This window comes from Geotrypetes seraphini, chromosome 6 (genome assembly GCF_902459505.1).
Source record: "Geotrypetes seraphini chromosome 6, aGeoSer1.1, whole genome shotgun sequence".
In the NCBI taxonomy this organism is placed as follows: Eukaryota; Metazoa; Chordata; class Amphibia; order Gymnophiona; family Dermophiidae; genus Geotrypetes; species Geotrypetes seraphini.
Genome location: NC_047089.1, coordinates 35,903,452 through 35,922,942, shown reverse-complemented (window position 1 = coordinate 35,922,942; position 19,491 = coordinate 35,903,452). Strand labels below are relative to the sequence as shown.

The following is a 19,491-nucleotide window of genomic DNA, read 5'->3' as shown; positions in this document are numbered from 1 at the left end:
ATAAACTCAGTCCTGCTGATTAAGTCTGCTGGCACACTCTGGATCTTCATTGTGTGCTGGAGAATTATTGAAAAAAGAATTAAAATCAAGCACTGGGTTGTTAACCCACTCGTAACATCTCCATTCTCTACAGCAAGGGCCGCAATCCAGTTGGGTTTTCAGGATTTCCCCGATGAGTATGTATGAGATCTATTTGCATGCACTGCTTTCATTGTATGCTAATAGATCTCATGCATATTCATTGGGGAAATCCTGAAAACCCGACTGGATTACGGCCCTCGAGGAGGAACTTTGACACCCCTGCTCTACAGTGTTTTGTCATAAAAAAGTATTGTTTTGCTATGGGAATATAATGGTAAAACAAAAACTTGTTTAAACTATAAAGTGCTGAAATCTGTGAAAGCTGGAATATGATTTTTAAAATGTTGTGACTATGAAAAAAAAAAAGAAAAAAAAAAAAGAACATACATTACATTCTAGGCTTGCAAAAGTCACCAGAGGTTCCAGTGTTTCTTGGCAGCTCTGCTTGTTGATTTTGTGTGAATATTGTCAAAATCATAAGGGGGACAGATTCTAACTATTTGCACAGCAAATAATGTGGTTATGCTTTTTTAACCTTTGTTTGTTTGAAAGTGGCTGAATTGGCCTATTACACTGGCCAAATTGCCCTTTTCCAGTGTATTAATATGGCTGCATGAGTTGAGCAAATATTGGTCCCAAAGTGGACAGATTATTTTGCTCTTTATTTCCACCATTAAGAGCGCATTTGCAGGTTTTGAATGTGGTGCCCAGTATGCTTCAATAATTTCTCTATGAAAAATGTTTATTGCTTATCAAAGCCTTCAAACTCCCGAGTTTCTCCGGTTCTGAAGGGTCAAACGAGTAACCAAAATATGAAAATGAATAAGGAGGCAATTCTATAATTTGGCACCTCTAAGTGCTATAAGGGAGTGTGCTTAGTATTAATTCTATAATGGTACTCAAGGTACCGGTAAGTCATTATAGAATACTAGCCCAAACTTGCATTGGTGATCCAAAACCTTAGGTGTGCCACCTTTCATCATGTCTAGTATTAATGTCGCAAAAGTGAGGCACATAACTGGTAGCATTCTATATGTTATGAGCATTACTTGGTTCCATACACATGGCCCACTGATCCTCCCTTCCTTTCCACCCCCCCCCTCCCCCATATTTACAAGGGGATGCTGATAATTTCTCAGCCCAACCAAGAAGAGAATGATGTGGATATGGTTCAATCAATGTCAAAACATAGAATTTTGTTTCAGCAAATTAGCACTTAACGCCATAACACTCTTTTCAGCTACAGTGGCAAAATAACGCTCAGAATTTAGGAAGTTGGTTGGTTGGGCTGAGTGAGCCAAGAATAGGACAATCAAGTCATTGTGACATCACTGTTGAGGTTAGCTCTTATTGGTGGAATGAGGCATTACGACATCACTATCTCAGCTCTGGTTGCCAGAGTCTAACGGCCTCTTTTACAAAGCCACGCTAGCGGCTGCGCTGCACTAATGGCCCCAAAGCCCATAGAGATTTAAAGGGCTTTGGGGCTGTTGCCACGCGGCAGCCGTTAATGCGGCTTTGTAAAAGAGGCCGTAAAACTTTTCACACTATGTAGGGGGGGGGGCTGAAAAGTTGTCAGCCCGAGCAAAAAGAGAATGACACAGATATGATTCAATCAATGTTGTTTCTGCAAAATGACAATGAAATAAATAACCCTCTTTTCAGCTACAGTGGCAAAATAATGCACAGAATTTAAGAAGTTGGTTGGTTGGGCTGAGAACTTTTCAGCACCCCCTCGTACACCTTTCTTAGAGTTACACACACCACAGCACGTAGATGCTACTTTACAGAATCTAATCTAATCTATAGTAGTCTTCGGTTTATATACCGGGTCATCTCTCTTTGGAGCTCGACTAATGTACTTGTGTACAAAAACAGCAATTAAAGGCTATAGGCGCAAGCATATAGAATCATTAAATACTGTATGTGCCAATATTCACTTATTCATTCACTTTGAAGGGAAGGAGAGTATTAGTTGAGTGACTGCAATGGCTACGTCTGGGAGAGTGGGGTCTGTAGATATAAACGAATGGAGTGGAGTTGTTATGGAAGAGGCAGATTAAGGTGAAAGACCAAGGGGCTCATTAAAAAAAAGAAAACCATTTAAAAAATGGCGTAAAGTGGCACTAGACTTTTTCCACGACTTCCTAGATATCTTGCTAAACTTCTTGGATGCAATGAGCCCAAGGTTCAAAGGGACATGTTACAGGCTTGTTATGGATGTTCTTAGGGCACAAGCACTTTGATGTCTTGTGGTGATAATCAAACATTTGCGAAGACATCCAGGATGCCATTTGGAGCTAGACCTGTGTTAAAAGCAAATAAGGTCCAAAAAGGTACCCACACACTCCCCCAGTGGTCATTGACTCCCTCCCAACCCCCAAAGATCTGAATGAAACTGTACAGCAGCAGTTGGTATGGAAAATCCGAGTAGAGCAGCAAGCAGATGTCTGGAGTAACCTGGAGGGCGGTGTAGTGAACCATAGAGAGGAGAACCCAGGCCCATATTCCACTCTAACCACTACATTTATGGTGTAAAGTGTAAGCCCACCAAAATTCTACTGTACTGCCATATAGGTGACACCTGCAGCCATAAGAGCTATTGGGGTGGTAGGCAGCTGTGTATGGTAGGTTTTGGGGGAGTTTTGCATCACCAAATATTATAAGGGAATTATGGTGAGATGTATACCTGGCACCCTTTAGTTGAAGTTCACAGCAGTGCCCTTTAAGGTGCCCCACTGCTCTGCTGGCATGTCTGCATGGTCAGTTCATTAAAAATGCTGGCCTCTCCTTCATGCAAATGGACATGTTTTTTGGACATGTTTCATCTGGACATCCTATTCTTTGAAAATGGCCAAAAAAGACAGACGTCTTGCTAAGCCAAGAAGTCTAGCAGATCATTTTCGAAAATGCCATTTTCTCTACCTGATTTGTTGACGTCTTTCTCAAGATGTCCAAACTCGGACTTAGACATCCTAACAAAAATGGGGTAGAGAGGTATATATATTTGAGAGGTATGTTGATGTATGGAGGTGTGTGTGGGGTTGTGCAAGTGTGGAGTATGCATATGGATCACATATATACAAGAAAATACTCAGTAACAAACACATAATAATATCATATAACCTACAATCCAATTTACAAAGTATTAATTAAAACATTACAGACACAGATGCATGTATATACATGTGGAACTCAAAGGGAACCCACTAACAGGGGAAAAGACGTAGAACCCTAAAGCTAATCCCCCCCGTCCCAACAAAATCAAGGGTGAGAGGGAGAGACAGTTCAACCAACAAAGCATTAAAGAATAATAAATAGTTGTGATAAAGGAAAGCCCTCAGTCACACAGCTTGCACAGGGGAATAAACCCTTGAGCTCCAGCTGTCACAAGTATAACCCACTGAAGGGTATTAACTGTGAAACATCCCTGGGCTGACCTTATGTAAATTAAACATAATGAAACCAACATGCTAAAGGTCTGAAGGGTATTAACTGTGAAACATCCCTGGGCTGACCTTATGTAAATTAAACATAATGAAACCAACATGCTAAAGGTGAAAAATCAATAAGAATAACTACAGCAATTTGTAAAAACTGTTTCTACCCCTCATCCGGGGATATACATGTGTGCATGGGGAGGGGTTGTTTCAGAGTGAGACTGGAGAAGTGTATGGAGATGTGTGTGAAGGTGGAGTTGGGGAAATGGGCATGTGCATCAGGTAGGTATATAGAGTACATTAGAGAGGTATCTGTGTATCCCTCTGTTTCTGGGGTCCTTCTGATTCCTTGTTCCTTAAGAAGGCAGGATAGTAACATAGTAGATGATAGCAGATAAAGACCCGAATGGTCCATCTAGTCTGCCCAACCTGATTCAATCTAAAAATTTGTTTGTTTGTTTTTCTTCTTCTTCTTCGTAGCTATTTCTGGGCAAGAATCCAAAGCTCTGCCCGGTACTGTTCTTAGGTTCCAACTACTGAAGTCTCCATCAAAGCTCACTCCAGTCCATCTACACCCTCCCAGTCATTGAAGACCTCCCCAGCCCATCCTTCACCAAACGGCCATATACAGACACACACAGTGCAAGTCTGCCCAGTACTGGTCTTAGTTCTTCAACATTTACTATTATTTTCTGATTCTAGATCCTTTGTGTTCATCCCACGCTTTTTTGAACTCCGTCACAGAGTTACAAACACCCCCTTGATTCTATAGTCAATCTCCCCTCCCCTCCAGCACAACATACTCTAAGAGTCTAAATAGATTTACAATATGGCTCCAGAAAAAGGAGGACAGATTGAGACATCCGGGTTTTACTTCCATTGCTTTCAATGGAAGTAAAACCCGGATGTATCTATCTGTCCTTCTTACTTCCATTGCTTTCCGTGGAAGTACAACCCAGATGTCTCAATCCGTCTTATTTTCTAGAGCCATATGGTAACCCTACTCTAAAAGCCTTCTCTCAAACCAGATTCCCCCCAAGGTACTTCAACTTCAGCCTAACCTCCAACATATGGAGAGCATTTAGCCTTGTCCCTGAGGAATTATTTACTATTTCTGACAACAGTCTGATGCTGCTGAATGATAAACAACAAAACTAGGTTGGATACAGATTGAAGTCTGACACTATATACATGGAGTCACTTTGCATTTTCAAGTAAGGTGCAAACGTAGAATGATTCTGGGAATGCTGACAGCTGCAAAATCAATTAGTTGAGATAGATTTTAGATATGGATTTTAATATCCCTTGATCACGATAAAGGCACTTTTAATATTATTGTATTGGGTCAAGTGCCAAATACTATAATAGACGTAATAATAATGAAACTCTCTGATTAGCAGCACTCTAGTAGTAATGGCAACTCTTTCGAAGCAGTCCCTGAAGAATTCAGTCTGAATAAGATGAAGAGAGGTCTATAGTGAGAATTATTTGCAACTAGAACATGTCAGTTTATATATGAGGGGCATGTCAGCTCAACCAAGAAGAAAATGATGTGGAACCATGAAATTTACAAGTTATTCCACACCTTTCTTGACACTTTTCGTTTCAATGAGGCAAATGCATCTAGTGAATGGGCACAAGTATAGGGAAACCAAGCTATTGTGACATCACTGATGAGGTTGCTCTTAGGCATTAATGGAATGAGGCATTATGACATCACAATACGAAAGGTTCTCAGTCCAATCAAGAAAATAATGAGGTGGAACCATGAAACAAGTTATGCCACACTTTTCTTGACACTTTTTGTTTCAATGATATGAAATGAAGCAAAAAGTGTCAAGAAAAGTGTGGCATAAGTGTGGAAACTTGTAAGTTTCATGACTTCAAATCATTCTTTTCTTGGTTGGGTTCATATGAGTAAGGGGTAATTTTACAAGGGGGCGTTCAATAATTTATTTACCTGAGTATGAAAGAAAGTAGCAAGCGTGTTGAAACAAGTCTGTGCATGTTGTGACATATCTCAAGGTTACTCATGCACAGTTGCGACTCAGTGCAAGTCTAACATTCCAAGAGACAGAATGTCAAGAGAGTCCTCATGCGAATCAAGTAAGAAACTGCTAGATTTGGAGCACCATTCAGTGATAAAATTTCTCACAAAAGAAGGAAAAAAGGGAAAAGAGATCTATGAATACATGGCTACAGTTTATGGTGAGTTTGCCCCATCATCCTACAAAGTAAAATTTTGGAGCAAGCAGTTTAAGTAGTGTAGAGAGTCCATTGAAGATGACTCTCACACTGGATAGCCTGTGGAAGCAACTTCCACAGAAATGTGCAAGAAAGTTGAGGATTTAATTTTGTCAGACAGATGAATTAAGGTTTACCGAATAGCTGAAGAAGTAGGAATCTTAGCTGGTACAGTTTGGAAAAGAATTCATGAAAAGTTGGGATTGTCCAGGGTTAGTGCAAGATTCTAAGAATGCTGACGCCATGTCAGAAGACCACGTGGCTCCAGTGCTGTCAGGAGGCTTTGGAGATAATCCATGAAGACCAAGTGAATTTTTTTCATCGTTTGGTGACTGGAGATGAGACCTGGGTCTATCACAAAGATCCTGAGTCCAAAACAAAGTCAATGCAGTGGAAGCACAAATCATCCCCTGCCCCCAAAAGTTCAAGACAAAAAAACCTGCAGGCAAAGTCATAGCAACTGTCTTCTGGGATGCTTCTGGAGTTCATACCACACAAGACAACCATAATCAGGGAGAGTTACACCAACATAATGATCACTTTGCAGGAGTCAATTAAAGAGAAAAGACGAGGCATGCTGCTGCTTCACGACAATGTGCTGGTGCTCGTGTCATGACAATCACAGGCTGCCATCCAAGAATGTGAGTTTCGGCAGCTGAGTCATCCACCCTACAGTCCTGACCTGGCTCTCTTTATTTCCTGTTCTGAGTTTTGAAGAAATCTCTCCGTGGACAGTGGCTTTCAAGTGATGAAGATGTCAAGGAAGATGTGACCTCTTGGTTTGAAGGTCAAACAGAAGAATTCTTTTTAAAGGGGTTGCAGGAAAAGTGGCTGAAGTGTATGGAGCTATCAGGGAACTATAATGAAAAATAAAATAAAATTTTTTCGAAAACTCTTTTCTTTCCTACTAAGGTAGATAAATTATTGAAAGCCCCTCATATTAAGCTGCGGTAAGCAGTTTAAAATGCCTTACTATGGATGTCTTGTGGTAATTTTGGCATCAGAACATGCTTGCCATGTGCTAAACAATAGATTTTAATTTTTAGTGCTAGGGTGGGTCTGGGGGTGGAGAGTAGGCATGTTCGGTGCTAATCAGTTGACACAGCTACATTGCTGCACGCTAACCAATTAGCGTGTCATTAGCACGTGAACCCTTACCACTTACAAAATAGGTGGCAGTAATGGGAAAACCAGCATGTGGCCACTAATTAAAAAAATAGAAAAAGTGGCCATTTTACCCAAGCAGAGAATTGAGTTTAGAACACAGGAGGAATGGTATAAGCACGCTCTAAGGCCACTTTTTGCCACAGTGTGGTAAAAGGGCCCTACAGATGTAATAACTGTATTCCATACATTTAAGGCATCTGTCTAACGTCTGCATAGATGCGTAGCGATGCTTAAGTCCACCCAAGGCTACTTCTGGGTGAAGCCATGCCCACACCCCACCTTGGGCATGCTTAAGTGCACTAGATGCTAAGGTGCCCTTAGGAATATAATAGGCATTTTAGCATTTAGCTCATGCTAATCAATAGCGTGCGCTAAGCACACCTTAGTAAAAGGACCCCACAAATCCGGCGCAGTGGTTAAAGCTACAACTTCATCACCCTGGGGTTATGGGTTCAAACCCATGCTGCTCCTTGTGACCCTGGGCAACTCACTTAATCCCCCCCATTGCCCCGGGTACATTGGATAGATTGTGAGCCCACGAGGACAGATAGGGAAAAATGCTTGAATACCTGAATAAATTCATGTAAACCGTTCTGAGCTCCCTTGGGAGAATGGCATAGAAAATTGAATAAATAAACAGTATGAAAAGCTTCAGCCTCTGATAAGCAGAGCTGGTATTGTGACATCATAATGCCTCATTCCACCAATGCCTAAGAGTCAACCTCATCAGTGATGTCACAATGGCTTCATTGTACTATACTTGGCTCACTTTTGCTACATCTTTATGTCCAGAGTGGCACAGTGGTTAACATTACAACCTCAGCACCCTGAGGTTGTGGGTTCAAGCCCACACTGCTTCTTGTGACCCTGGGCAAGTCACTTAATCCCCCCACTTGCCTCAGGTATATTAGATAGATTGTGAACCCACAGGGACAGAAAGGGAAAAATGCTCAAATACCTGAATAAATTCAAGTAAACCATTCTGAGCTCTCTTGGGAGAACAATATAGAAAAATGAATAAATAAATAAAACCTTGTTGATGGCTTCTACATTATTTTGCTATTGTGAGAGAAAAAGACAGTCGATTTGGCAAGATGGTGGTCTGGTCTTTTTCCTTGATTGAACCCATTCAGTCACAATTTCTAATTTGTGAAATTTTGGCAACATTTCTATAATCAGAAAACAGGCAAAAAAAAACCCCCCAAAGAAACCCATAATGAATCTGGTCCTTAACAAAATGGTTTATAAACAGTCGTAGGTTTATCATACAAAGCAGTTTAATTTTCCGTGAACAAGAACAAATATTCTGTAATATAATATCTTTAAAATGTTCTCACTGAAAGGGAATTATGTGAAATAATGCTTTAGGCGAATAAATTATATTAATCTATTCCATACACGACAGCGTGATACCACTGAGTACACCTCAGCAGTGAAGTCTTCCTGCAAAAAAATGTTCCATGTTTATGAATGAAAACATTTAATTTAATTTTAATTTAATTAGCACTTATATTCCTCTTAGTCCCTTCTGGATTCAGTGTGGATTATAATTTAAAACACAGTAACACATTCATCAAATAATAGAGAAGTAACCTAATAGAGCGACAGGTTGAGAACTAGCGGAGCCTGTTTTTAATCTCATTGTAGCTCTTTGTAGTCAGATAGAAACTCAGATTGTGAGCCTCCGAGAGACAGAAACATACTGACTGTATCAGGATGTGCACTGCTTCAGTAGTTTTCAGGCTTGCTGGCAAATTAACTTCCCTTTCTACTAAGCTGTGGTAGAGAGTTTTGTTTTTTAAATTCTTTATTGATTTTATTAAACACATCAAAAGTGCAACAGAAATACATTCAAGAATTCAAAATAACAGCACTCGCATACTTGCAAATTGCTTAAATCTCATTATCTATCCCCCCTCCCCCTCCCTCCTACCCTTCCTGGATGCATGAAACTAAAATCAAATCTGGAGGTAATATTAATCATTAAGATATTTAACAAATGATTCCAGTGGACTCCAAATTTCCTTAAATTTCCTAATCTGCCCCGATTGGTCTGCTAATAATCTTTCATAACGATAGTACAACAAACTGTTGTAGAGTTTTATAAGGAGGTCCGGATCGCTAAAATGCTCTGATACTGTCCTGATGCTCATAGAATTCTTTTGAACGTCAGAGAATTTAGCATCCCAGGCCATTATATGTGGAATGATACTACATGTTAAGCCCACTTTAGACAAACATAAGAGCCGTCTTTTTATGATTATGACAGGTATAGCTATCCAACTGATCACAAGTAACTGGAAAAACCATGATAGACTAAGTTACACCTTTTGGTGGGTGAATGTGTGTACTACGTACAGATATGAAAGAATGAACGCGGAATTTAGTAGTGCTTTTAATAAAGTGTGGAGTCCATTGACTAAATTTGTGAAATTATAATAATAATGTTTATTGATCTTTTCTTTTTTAACATTTACCTTTACACATCCAGGGTGGGGGGAGGGAGGGAAATAAATCTTGATGGTAACACTTGGGTAATTTAATTTTATAATTACATATTATGTCCTATGTTATGTTACTAATAAAAGTAGGAAAAATGGGAGAATTTTAAATGATATATTTGTTACCTGTACAGTTAATAGTGCAATGTATGTAGTAATTATTGTTCTTTTGTTTGTATTGCACTGTTTTAGTTTGAAAATCAATAAAGATTTACAAAAAAAAAAGAAACTTCTACTGTGGTTTAGTAAAACAGGGCCTAAATAAACATAAAAAATAAATAGCAAAACCCAATGACTTAAGCCCTGATTCTATCTATGGTGTCTAGTGGCTAGGCGCCGCTCTGTGAGGTTGTCAATCAGCTGCTAGGCACCATTTGTAGAATCACAGCTAGTGGTGCTTAACTCAACTTAGGAGCTGGTAGACGTCATAATGATAGGCACTGGTATATTAGGCCAGGATTTTCTTGATCTAATTTACCAGCGCCTAACATCAATGCCTATCAGCGGTTAAGACAATCCATTCAAATTCCACCTACTTTTTGAGTAGGTGCCTTGGTGTAGACAAGTACATGACGCATGCCCCCAAAAGCTGTTATAGGAAACAATTATGGGTGGCATAGGGGTTAGAGCTATAGCCTCAGCACCCTGAGGCTGTGGGTTCAAATCCCTCACTGCTCCTTGTGATCCTGGGCAAGTCACTTAAGGGCAAATTCTATAAAAAGCGCCCAAATGTTAGGTGCCGAATTAGGCACTGTTCAGCGCGATTCAAATAAAATTGGGTGCTGTTTACTGAATCACGCTGAGCGGCACCTATTTTGGAGGCGCCCATTAAATAGGCCAGCTCTAGCTGAGCGCTTAAGCACGCTTAAGAGCAGCGATTCTGCAACAAGGCGCCTAACATGTAGCGCCACGCCCACGCCTAACATGCATAGCGCCTATTTTTTTTGAAGGCCGCCTAAATTTTAAGAGGTGCCTTGTTACAGAATCGCTCTTTCTTGATAGGCGCCAAAGCTTCAATTATTGCTGATTAAGAAGCTTAATTGAGCTTATTGTTCCAATTTAGATAGGCGCCTATCTAGTTGGGTGCCTCCAAAATAGATGCCTAACATTAGGCACTGGTTACAGAATTTGGGCCTTAATCCCCCTCATTGCCCCAGGTATGCTAGATAGAGTTTGAGCCCATTGGAACAGATAGGGAAATACGATAAAGTATCTGAATGTAAACCACTTAAGATATAAGTGGTATATGAATAATAAAATAAATAAATAAAGCTGGCATGCCTAAGTGCAATAATCAACACACAAAACAGTATTCCATAAGTTACATGCATCATTTGGTGACATTCCGTGCTCCACCCATGATAATGTCCCCTTGCACAGACTGCCCAATATTCAAAGCACATTTAAGTGGGCAGGAAAGGTTCCTGCCCGCTAAAATTGCTCAGAGCTGTCCAACCGCCAGTATTCAGCGGCACTTAACTAAGCAATGCCACTGAATATCAGATCTGACTGGCCATAAAAAAAAGTGGGCTGGACGGTGTTGTACAGGGGGCAGTGTGGGGGATGAGCAGGCAGTTATCTGAGTGCTGGAGATATTCAGTGCTTGTAACCACATAGCTAAGCAGGAGAATTTAGGACAGCTCAAAAGTTGTCCTAATTTGACCCGCTTAGCTGTGTGGATACCAGCACTGAATATCAGCTGACGCCCAAATAACTTTTTTTTCCCTCCCGATTATCCTTCCACCCCCAAAACATCTTCCCTCCTCTGAAAACCCTCTCCCCCATCCTGCAACAGTTACAATCCTCCTCCCCCGGACTCTCCCACCAAACCCCACTGGGCTTGATAGGCCTCCTTGGTTCTACCTCATATCCATGGTGATCCAAACCTCACTCACTCTTGCCCCTAGTGGTAGCATCTTCAAAATGGCTGCCGTGGCTTCTTGTGGTACTTCAGCAGTATGGAGGTATTGGGACATGGGGGTGGGGAGTGCTTGAACCTTTGTTAGGGTGGGTTGGAGGGCTTCACCAGGGGACTGGGGACAGCATTGAAGGTGAGCATGTGGGCGGGGGGGCCTTTATCAGGAGGTAGGTATCTGGATCAAGAGGGCATGAGGTCATAGCCAGGTACATTGGGCTATGGCGTGGCAGGTAAGTTCTACAGGCATCTAGAATACTGCTGCTTGCAAGATGCCTCACAAGCAGCATTATTCATTTGCCATGCTAGTCATCCACCAGGTTGCTAACTACCATGATAAATCAAGGTGTGGTAACATGTGATTTTTTAATGCAACTTGGAAACTTCCCCACTAAATGAGCTTCTATTGCCATTCTTAAATATTCCAAAGTTTTGTAGAAAAAAAAAACAAAACCCTTTGTGCTAATTTTTGCCACTGGAACAAAACTTTGAAAAATCCTTCACCAGTTTGATCTGTTTGTATGTGTGGCATACCATAGCCTTTCTTCTCTGTGTTGCTTTTATCCGTGGAGCTCTTTCGCATCTATGCAGAACTTACCTCCTGTTCCACTAGCACCCAAGCCATCAAGCTGCTTTCATTCAGAGTGGCCGGCAATAGAATGGTGGAAGGAATACTCAGGCAGGCCAAGCGCAGGAGGCAAAATGCTGTGTGCAAAACATCCCAGCTTGTCTTCATAGGCAGCGTGCCTACGGTTTGCAAACAGAAAATTGGCTTTCTTCAGCAGCGAAGTGATTCTCAGTGGAGAGAAGCAATGCATTGGCGGTCCTTAAAATAGCAATCTGAAAGGTGGCGGGAGAACATTGCCTTTGCTTTTTCTTCACCCAGCCACTCTTATATAAGCATGGGAAGTTGCTATTCTTTGGGTTTCTGCCAGGTACTTGTGACCTGGATTGACCGCTGTTTGGAAACCCTGAGGCTGAGCTAGATGGACCATCGGTCTGACCCAGTATAGTTATTCTTAGGTACTTATGGATTTTGACTAAAGTTCTTCTGAAAGTGGGGGTAATACAGAAATGCGGTATATAATCCATGACCTTTTACCTCCCAGGATTATTTATCCCCTATTTCTATTAATGTAGCACAAATTAGACATTAATTAGGCAACTAATTTTAGGCGTTCTAACAGAAATTAGGTACCCAAATGGAGTAAACAATAGTTAGGTGCCTAATTGCACTTAGGAGATATTCTGTAAGTTAGTGCCTGTGTTTTTTTTAGCGTGTAAGTACAAAGGGGGGGTCAGACCAATGGTTAATCTAGTCCAATATAGGGTTACCAGATTTTATGTCAGTTCAATCCGGACCCCCTAGACCTGCCCCCAGGCCTTCTCAGTTCCACCCATCCCCACACCGTAATACCCAGCTCCTCCCTCAGCTCCGCCCCCTGCTGCCTGTTCTTCGGGCAGAAAGACATCCGCGCACGGGCGGATGCCCCCTCCCGACGCAATTTCTTTTCAAAACCCAGACAAAGTGCCGGGTTTTGAAAAGCTGTCCGGACTCCCAGACACGTCCTCAAAAGGAGGACATGTCCATGGAAATCCGGACGTCAGTACCCTGTTTCCGCAGTGGCCAATACAGGTCAGAAGTACCTGGAAGAAACCCAAATAGTAGCAACATTCCATGCTATCAATCCCAGGGCAGGCACTGGCATCCCCCAGGTCTGTCTCAATAGCAGACCACGGACCTTTCCTCCAGGAACTTGTCCAAATCTTTTTTAAACCCATTTACATTAACCGCTGAAACCACATTCTTTGGCAACAAGTCCGAGAGCATAGCTATTCTTTGAGTAAAAAAAAACCCAAAACCATTTCCTCTTATTGCTTTTAAAAGTATTTTCCTGTAACTTCATTGAGTGTTCTCTAGTTTTAGTAATTTTCGATGGAGTAAAAAATTGATTCACTTTAACCTATTCTACACAACTCGGGATTTTATAGACTTCAATCATATCTCCCCTCAGCCCAGATGGGGTGGTCTCATTTTGCATAAGTATTTAAGAAAATAGATTCCTAGTACAGACTACTACTATTATTTCTTATCATTTCTATAGGGCTACCATACATAAACAGCGTTGTACATCAGAATATAGAAGAGACTGTCCTTGCTCAAAAGAGCTTACAATCTAGTCCAATGGTTTCAAACTCGCAGCCCGCCAGGTCCTATTTTGAGGCCCTTGGTATGTTTATCATAATCACCAAAGTAAAATAAAACAGTTTCTTGATCATATGTCTCTTTAGCTATAAATTACAATATTATTATTAAGACTTAGCCAAAAGGAAAGATTTATAAACTATAAAGAGTTTTACCTCATGCAAAATTGTCATTTCTTTAATAAGACATTAACTATTTTTTCTGAGGCCCTCCAAGTACCAACAAATCCAAAACGTGGACCTGCAAAGGGTTTGAGTTTGAGACCACTGATCTAGTCAGACAAACTGGATAAGAAGGTGCTCGGGTGGAGGAATTACAGAGGGAATGATAAGACAGATATTGATGCTTAGCAGGTGGGTTAGAGTTGGAACTGAAAGCAGTTTCAAAGAACTGGGCTTTGAGTCTGGATTTGAGATTGAGCTTGACGTATCGAGTCAGGCAGTTTGTTCCAAGCATACAGTGCAGCAGAGTAGAAGGAATGGAGTCTGGAGTTGGCTGTAAAGAAGGGTACAGATAAGAGAGACTTACCTGATGAGCAGAGGGGAGGGGGGAGGAGAGATAAGAGATGAGAGATACTGAGGAGCTGCAGAGTGAATACACTTGCAGGTCATTAAGAGGAGTTTGAACTGTTTGCGGAAACGGATAGGGAGCCAAAGAAAAGTGACTTGAGGAGAGGGGTAATGTGGGCACAGCGACATTGGCGGAAGATGAGGCATGCAGCAGAGTTCTGAACAGATTGAAGGGGCGAGAGATGGTTTAGCGGTAGGCCAGTAAGAAGCAAGTTGCAGTAGTCTAGGCGAGAGGTGATGAGGGACAGTGTGCACAGGAAGGAAGGATGTGAATTTAGCAAAATTGAAGAGAAAGACATGACAGGTTTTGGCACTCAGTTGAATATGTGAAGAGAAGGAGAGAGAAGAGTCAAAGATTACTCCGTAGATGTTCACAAAAATAGAGAACAGGGGAAGAGGAGAAACGGGTTTAAAGATAAGGAGCTCAGTCTTGGCTATGTTTAATTTAAGACCGCAGCGAGACATCCAGATAGCAAGATCAGACATGCTGGTTGAAACCCGGTATAGAAGGTCTGTCTAGAATTCAGGTATAGAGAGACAGATTTGTGAGTCATCGGCAAAGAGCCTATTAGTCTTACAGATGTATTGTGCTTTATAGTTTTTGCTAAACTGAGGAAAAAGTACCTGAATGTAACTTGGTTTGATTTGCTACTGAAAAGGCACGTGCCAAGTCCAAAGAAATCAATAAGAGCTGGAAGCAGTAGGACATCTGTCAGTACTGCAGCCGTCATCAGAAAGCGGCAAAGTACTTTAAAACCATTTTTGTGCAGCTTGAGCTTCCTTTTCTCTCTGCAAGAGACCCGCAATGTTCTGTCTTTCTTGGATTGTAGAGATCTTTAGTAGCTCTAATAAAGTAGTGCGCTATGATCTCCTGCAGGAGAGCGTGGTGCAGTGATCGCTGCTGCTTGTGACCCTGGGCGAGTCACTTAAGGGCAAATTCTAGAAGAAGCGCCCAAAAGCTAGGCGAATTAGGCACCGTTCGGCACGATTCAAGTCAAATTGGGTGCTGTTTAGTGAATCACGCTGAGCGGCACCTATTTCGGAGACGCCCAATAAATAGGCCAGCTCTAGACACAACTAAAAGTTAGGCGCCCATGCAAGCGCTTAAGCCACGCTTAAGAGCAGCCATTCTGCAACAAGGCACCTAGCATGTAGCCACGCCCACGCCTAATGTCCATAGCGCCTATTTTTTTAAGGCCGCCTACATTTTTAGAGGCGCCTTATTCCAGAATCGCTCTTTCTTGATAGGCGCCTAAGTTTCAATTAGTGCTGATTAAAAAGCTTAATTGAGCTTGGTATTCAGTTTAGATAGACGCCTCTCTAGTTGGGCGCCTCCAAAATAGATGCCTAACAGTAGGCGCCGGTTACAGAATTTTGGCCGTAATCCTCCACTGCGGCAGGTACATTAGACAGATTGTGAGCCCACCGGGACAAATAGGGAAAATGCTTGAAGTACCTGCATGTAAATCACTTTGAGTGTGGTTGTAAAACTACAAAAAGGCGGCACACAAATCCCTATCCCGACTAGCAAGGAAATAATGGAGGAGACCCCATTTGGAGGAAAACTGGGATGGTTATGAAACCCAGTCCCCACTGGAATCTTTAGATATCCAGGTATGAGCTGCTCCTACCCAGATAGGTCCTCCAGAAGGTGTCCCCCCCTCTAAGGTATGTGTGAGTCCTCCAACTTCATTCCTGCCAGTGGGAGGCAATGCATCAATATTTTGTTTTCAATCACTAGGAGAGGCAGCCAGAACTTGCTTGTCATTCGTTATTGGAAGTATGATATTGGAACAGCACCACCTCTGGCAAGAATGTAAGTGGAGGACTTCCATAGAGCTTAAAGAGAACAGTGATTGGGCTATACAGTATATCTTCAGCGGCCCTGGCCACTGAACCATACACAAGGAGAAAGGAGTCTTTGGTTGGTCATAAGAGAGAGAAATTTCAATGCAGTATGGATAATAGAGGATTGATGGAGCAAGCAAGCATTTCTTCAACAACACCAAAAAAGAGCAGCAGAAAACCACTGATCTTGGAAAAGGATTTGTATACTGCCTTTTTTTGTAGTTTTACCACCACGCTCAAAGTGGTTTACATACAGGTACTTCAAGCATTTTCCCTATCTGTTCTCCCCCTATGCTCCTCCCCATGATCTCCGTTCGTCGGGCAAGCCCCTCTTATCTGCACCCTTCTCTTTCACTGCCAGCTCCAGACTCCGTCCCTTCTTTCTTGCGGCGCCATATGCCTGAAACAGGCTGCCTGAATCAATACGTGGTGCTCCCTCCCTGGCAGCGTTCAAATCCAAGCTAAAAGCCCACTTTTTGGAATCTGTTTTCAACTCGTAACTCCCACTCACCGTTGTCAGATACCTAGACCCACTGTATCATTTCCTCTCCCATAATCCCCCCAACCCCGAAATGTCCTGTCTAAATTAGATTGTGAGCTCTTCTGAGCAGGGACCGTCTATTGTATATTAAAATGTACAGCGCTGCGTACGCCTTTCAGCGCTTTAGAAATAATAAATAGTAGTAGTAGTGGGCTCACAGTCTATCTTATGTACCTGGGGCAGTGGAGGATTATACAACTTGCCCAGGGTCACAGGGAGCAGCATGGGGTTTGAACACAGGGTGCTGAGGCTGTAGCTTTAACCATTACACCACGCTCTAAAGCAGATGCCCTCTGTATTGGGATGAGGAGAGTTAGGCAGTAAGAAAGTGCACTTCCCCCTCTGTATTCGCAGGGGTTCGGGGCAGAGCCGGCCTGCAAATATGAAAAAACCGCAAATAATATTCAGGCCGGTTCTGCCCCGCTTCCCCCGGCTATTTTAAGCCCTGAAAGCCTCCCTTTAAGCCTTACCTGGTGGTCTAGCGGGTTTTCAGGCAGGAGCGATCTTCCACGCTCCTGCCCCGTGCAGATCGCTCACAGGAAATGGCTGCTTTAAGCTCCCGTAGTCTCTCTCGAGCCATTTCCTGTGAGCGATCTGCACGGGGCAGGAGCGTGGAAGATCGCTTCTGCCCCGAAAACCCGCTAGACCACCAGGTAAGGCTTAAGGGGGGGGGGGGGCTTAAAATAGTTCAAAAAATGAAAGTGATTTTTTTTCATTTAAAACCGCAAATAAGCGAATCCGTAGATATGGAATTCGTGAATACGGAGGGGGAAGTGCACTGTAACTGTAACCATATTTGAGCTCAGACTAGGTCTTCGAGGTAATCGGGGGAAAAGAGATAGAGAGGAGGGATTCTGCAACTGTAAGGAGGAGTTCAAGCATAGTAGCCGAAGAAAATATAACTGTTTAATATTTTTCTACTCTGCCATTATTTGAATTTTGCCGTAACCCTTTAAGACTTACAGTAAATCCTTGCTTCCGACCAAAAGCTGGGCTGGACTTGGGGAAGAAGGTGTGAAATGCGTGGATTTTGGTACTACTAGGCCTCCCAATTTTATTGGTCTTGACCCAGAACCCCAAATTCACAGAGCGTTAAACTTGCAAAAAGCCAGTGTTATTTTCTTGGAGCTGCACTGCAGAAAATAGCCACTGTGTAGGCTCCTGCACTAGCAAGGGTTACATTCAGACTGCAAGCTTTAAATAAACTGCTTTTTAGCAACTGTGCAGTGTAAAATTCAGAACAGAGGCATCATCTGAACAGTCTTGCAATTTGTTTACCTATGTCCGGTGTTCCCCGGTGTGCATTAAAATTCACGGCAGTGCTACTCATTCCTCTAAACCATTCTGGCATTTTTTTTATGAGGCCTCACCAGTGTTAGCAAATTAGACTCATGAACTGGTGTATCTGGCTCTATCATACGGGTCAGATTTTTAAAAGAAACAGTATGTGTGTTTGTGTATTATACATTTTATCATATAGATCTACGGGGATCATTCAGAATAAATCTTCATTTTCTTTTATGTGTATGAGTAACTGGTAACTGCAGAATGATCATCGCATCCGTAGTATCGCCATCAAGCAGGCAGCAAACGGAGAGGCTGTCAGTGACTGAGAGGTCTTCGGGGTATAACTTGTCTTAGTGCAAGGAAAAGTTCACAGCCGCCAGAAGCAAGCAAGAGCTGCAACCTTCTGCAGCGACCGTGCGACGTTGCCACAGCTCATAATGGCCTCATTTGTGCTTAAACTGCACCGTTTTCTAATGGAAGACTTAAATGGCCCCCATTGCCAGTCTCCTTTTCTGCCAAAATAAGATACTAAAGAAAGCAAATACATCACACCTAATAGCATAATTTAAACCAGATAACGTATTTTGCAATATGAAGTCAGGCTATAGAGGTTGAAAGCGTTATGCACACACAGTGAAATGCTGATTATTTACTGTAAGTCATCCAGTGCTTGATTCAGTGAAATAGAAGGGGGAACTACTGTATTGAGATGTTTACACGGCATACATCTATGCACTTAGGGACTCTTTCACTATAGGGCACTAGCCCCCTCTTATACTAAGGTGCGCTAACCAAATATCACGCGTTAATCGAATTAGTGCACACTAAACGCTAATGCATCCATAGACTAACATGCACGCGTTAGTGTTTAGCGTGCACTAAATCAATTAAACATAGAAACATAGAAATAGACGGCAGATAAGGGCCACGGCCCATCAAGTCTGCCCACTCCAATGACCCTCCCTATCTATCTTTGCGGATAGATCCCACATGTTTGTCCCATGTGGCCTTAAAATCTGGCACGCTGCTGGCCTCAATCACCTGAAGTGGAAGACTATTCCAGCGATCAACCACCCTTTCGGTGAAGAAGAACTTCCTAGTGTCACCGTGCAGTTTCCCGCCCCTGATTTTCCACGGATGCCCCCTTGTTGCCGCGGGACCCTTGAAAAAGAAGATATCCTCTTCCACTTCGATGCGACCCGTGAGGTACTTGAATGTCTCGATCATATCTCCCCTCTCTCTGCGTTCCTCGAGTGTGTAGAGCTGCAACGTCCCTAACCGCTCCTCGTACGGGAGCTCCTTGAGTCCCGAGACCATCCTGGTGGCCATTCTCTGGACCGATTCCAGTCTCAGTACATCCTTGCAGTAATGTGGCTTCCAAAATTGCACACAGTACCCCAGGTGCGGTCTCACCATGGATCTATACAGTGGCATAATGACTTCAGGTTTACGGCTGACGAAACTCCTGCGTATGCAACCTATGATTTGCCTTGCTTTGGATGAAGCTTGCTCAACTTGGTTTGCAGACTTCATGTCATCCCTGACAATCACCCCTAAGTCTCTTTCTGCTTCAGTTTTTGTCAAGATCTCGCCATTTAGGGTGTAAATCTTGCATGGATTTCGGCTTCCCAGGTGCATGACTTTGCATTTTTTGGCACTGAAACTGAGTTGCCAGGACCTAGACCAGCGCTC

The 19,491-nt window shown here is 42.5% G+C and overlaps 1 long non-coding RNA gene across 1 annotated transcript in view; it reads right to left on the bottom strand.

Annotated features, from left to right (window-relative positions):
- The window catches only part of LOC117362402, a 46,224-nt gene extending 29,182 nt beyond the window's left edge, over nt 1-17,042 (bottom strand). The window contains exons 1-2 of the long non-coding RNA XR_004539879.1: nt 16,983-17,042; nt 11,947-12,095 (exon numbers count right to left, since the gene is read on the bottom strand). This is a non-coding gene — a long non-coding RNA (uncharacterized LOC117362402). The remainder of the gene's footprint in view (nt 1-11,946; nt 12,096-16,982) is intronic.
- Nucleotides 17,043-19,491: the final 2,449 nt, after the last annotated feature.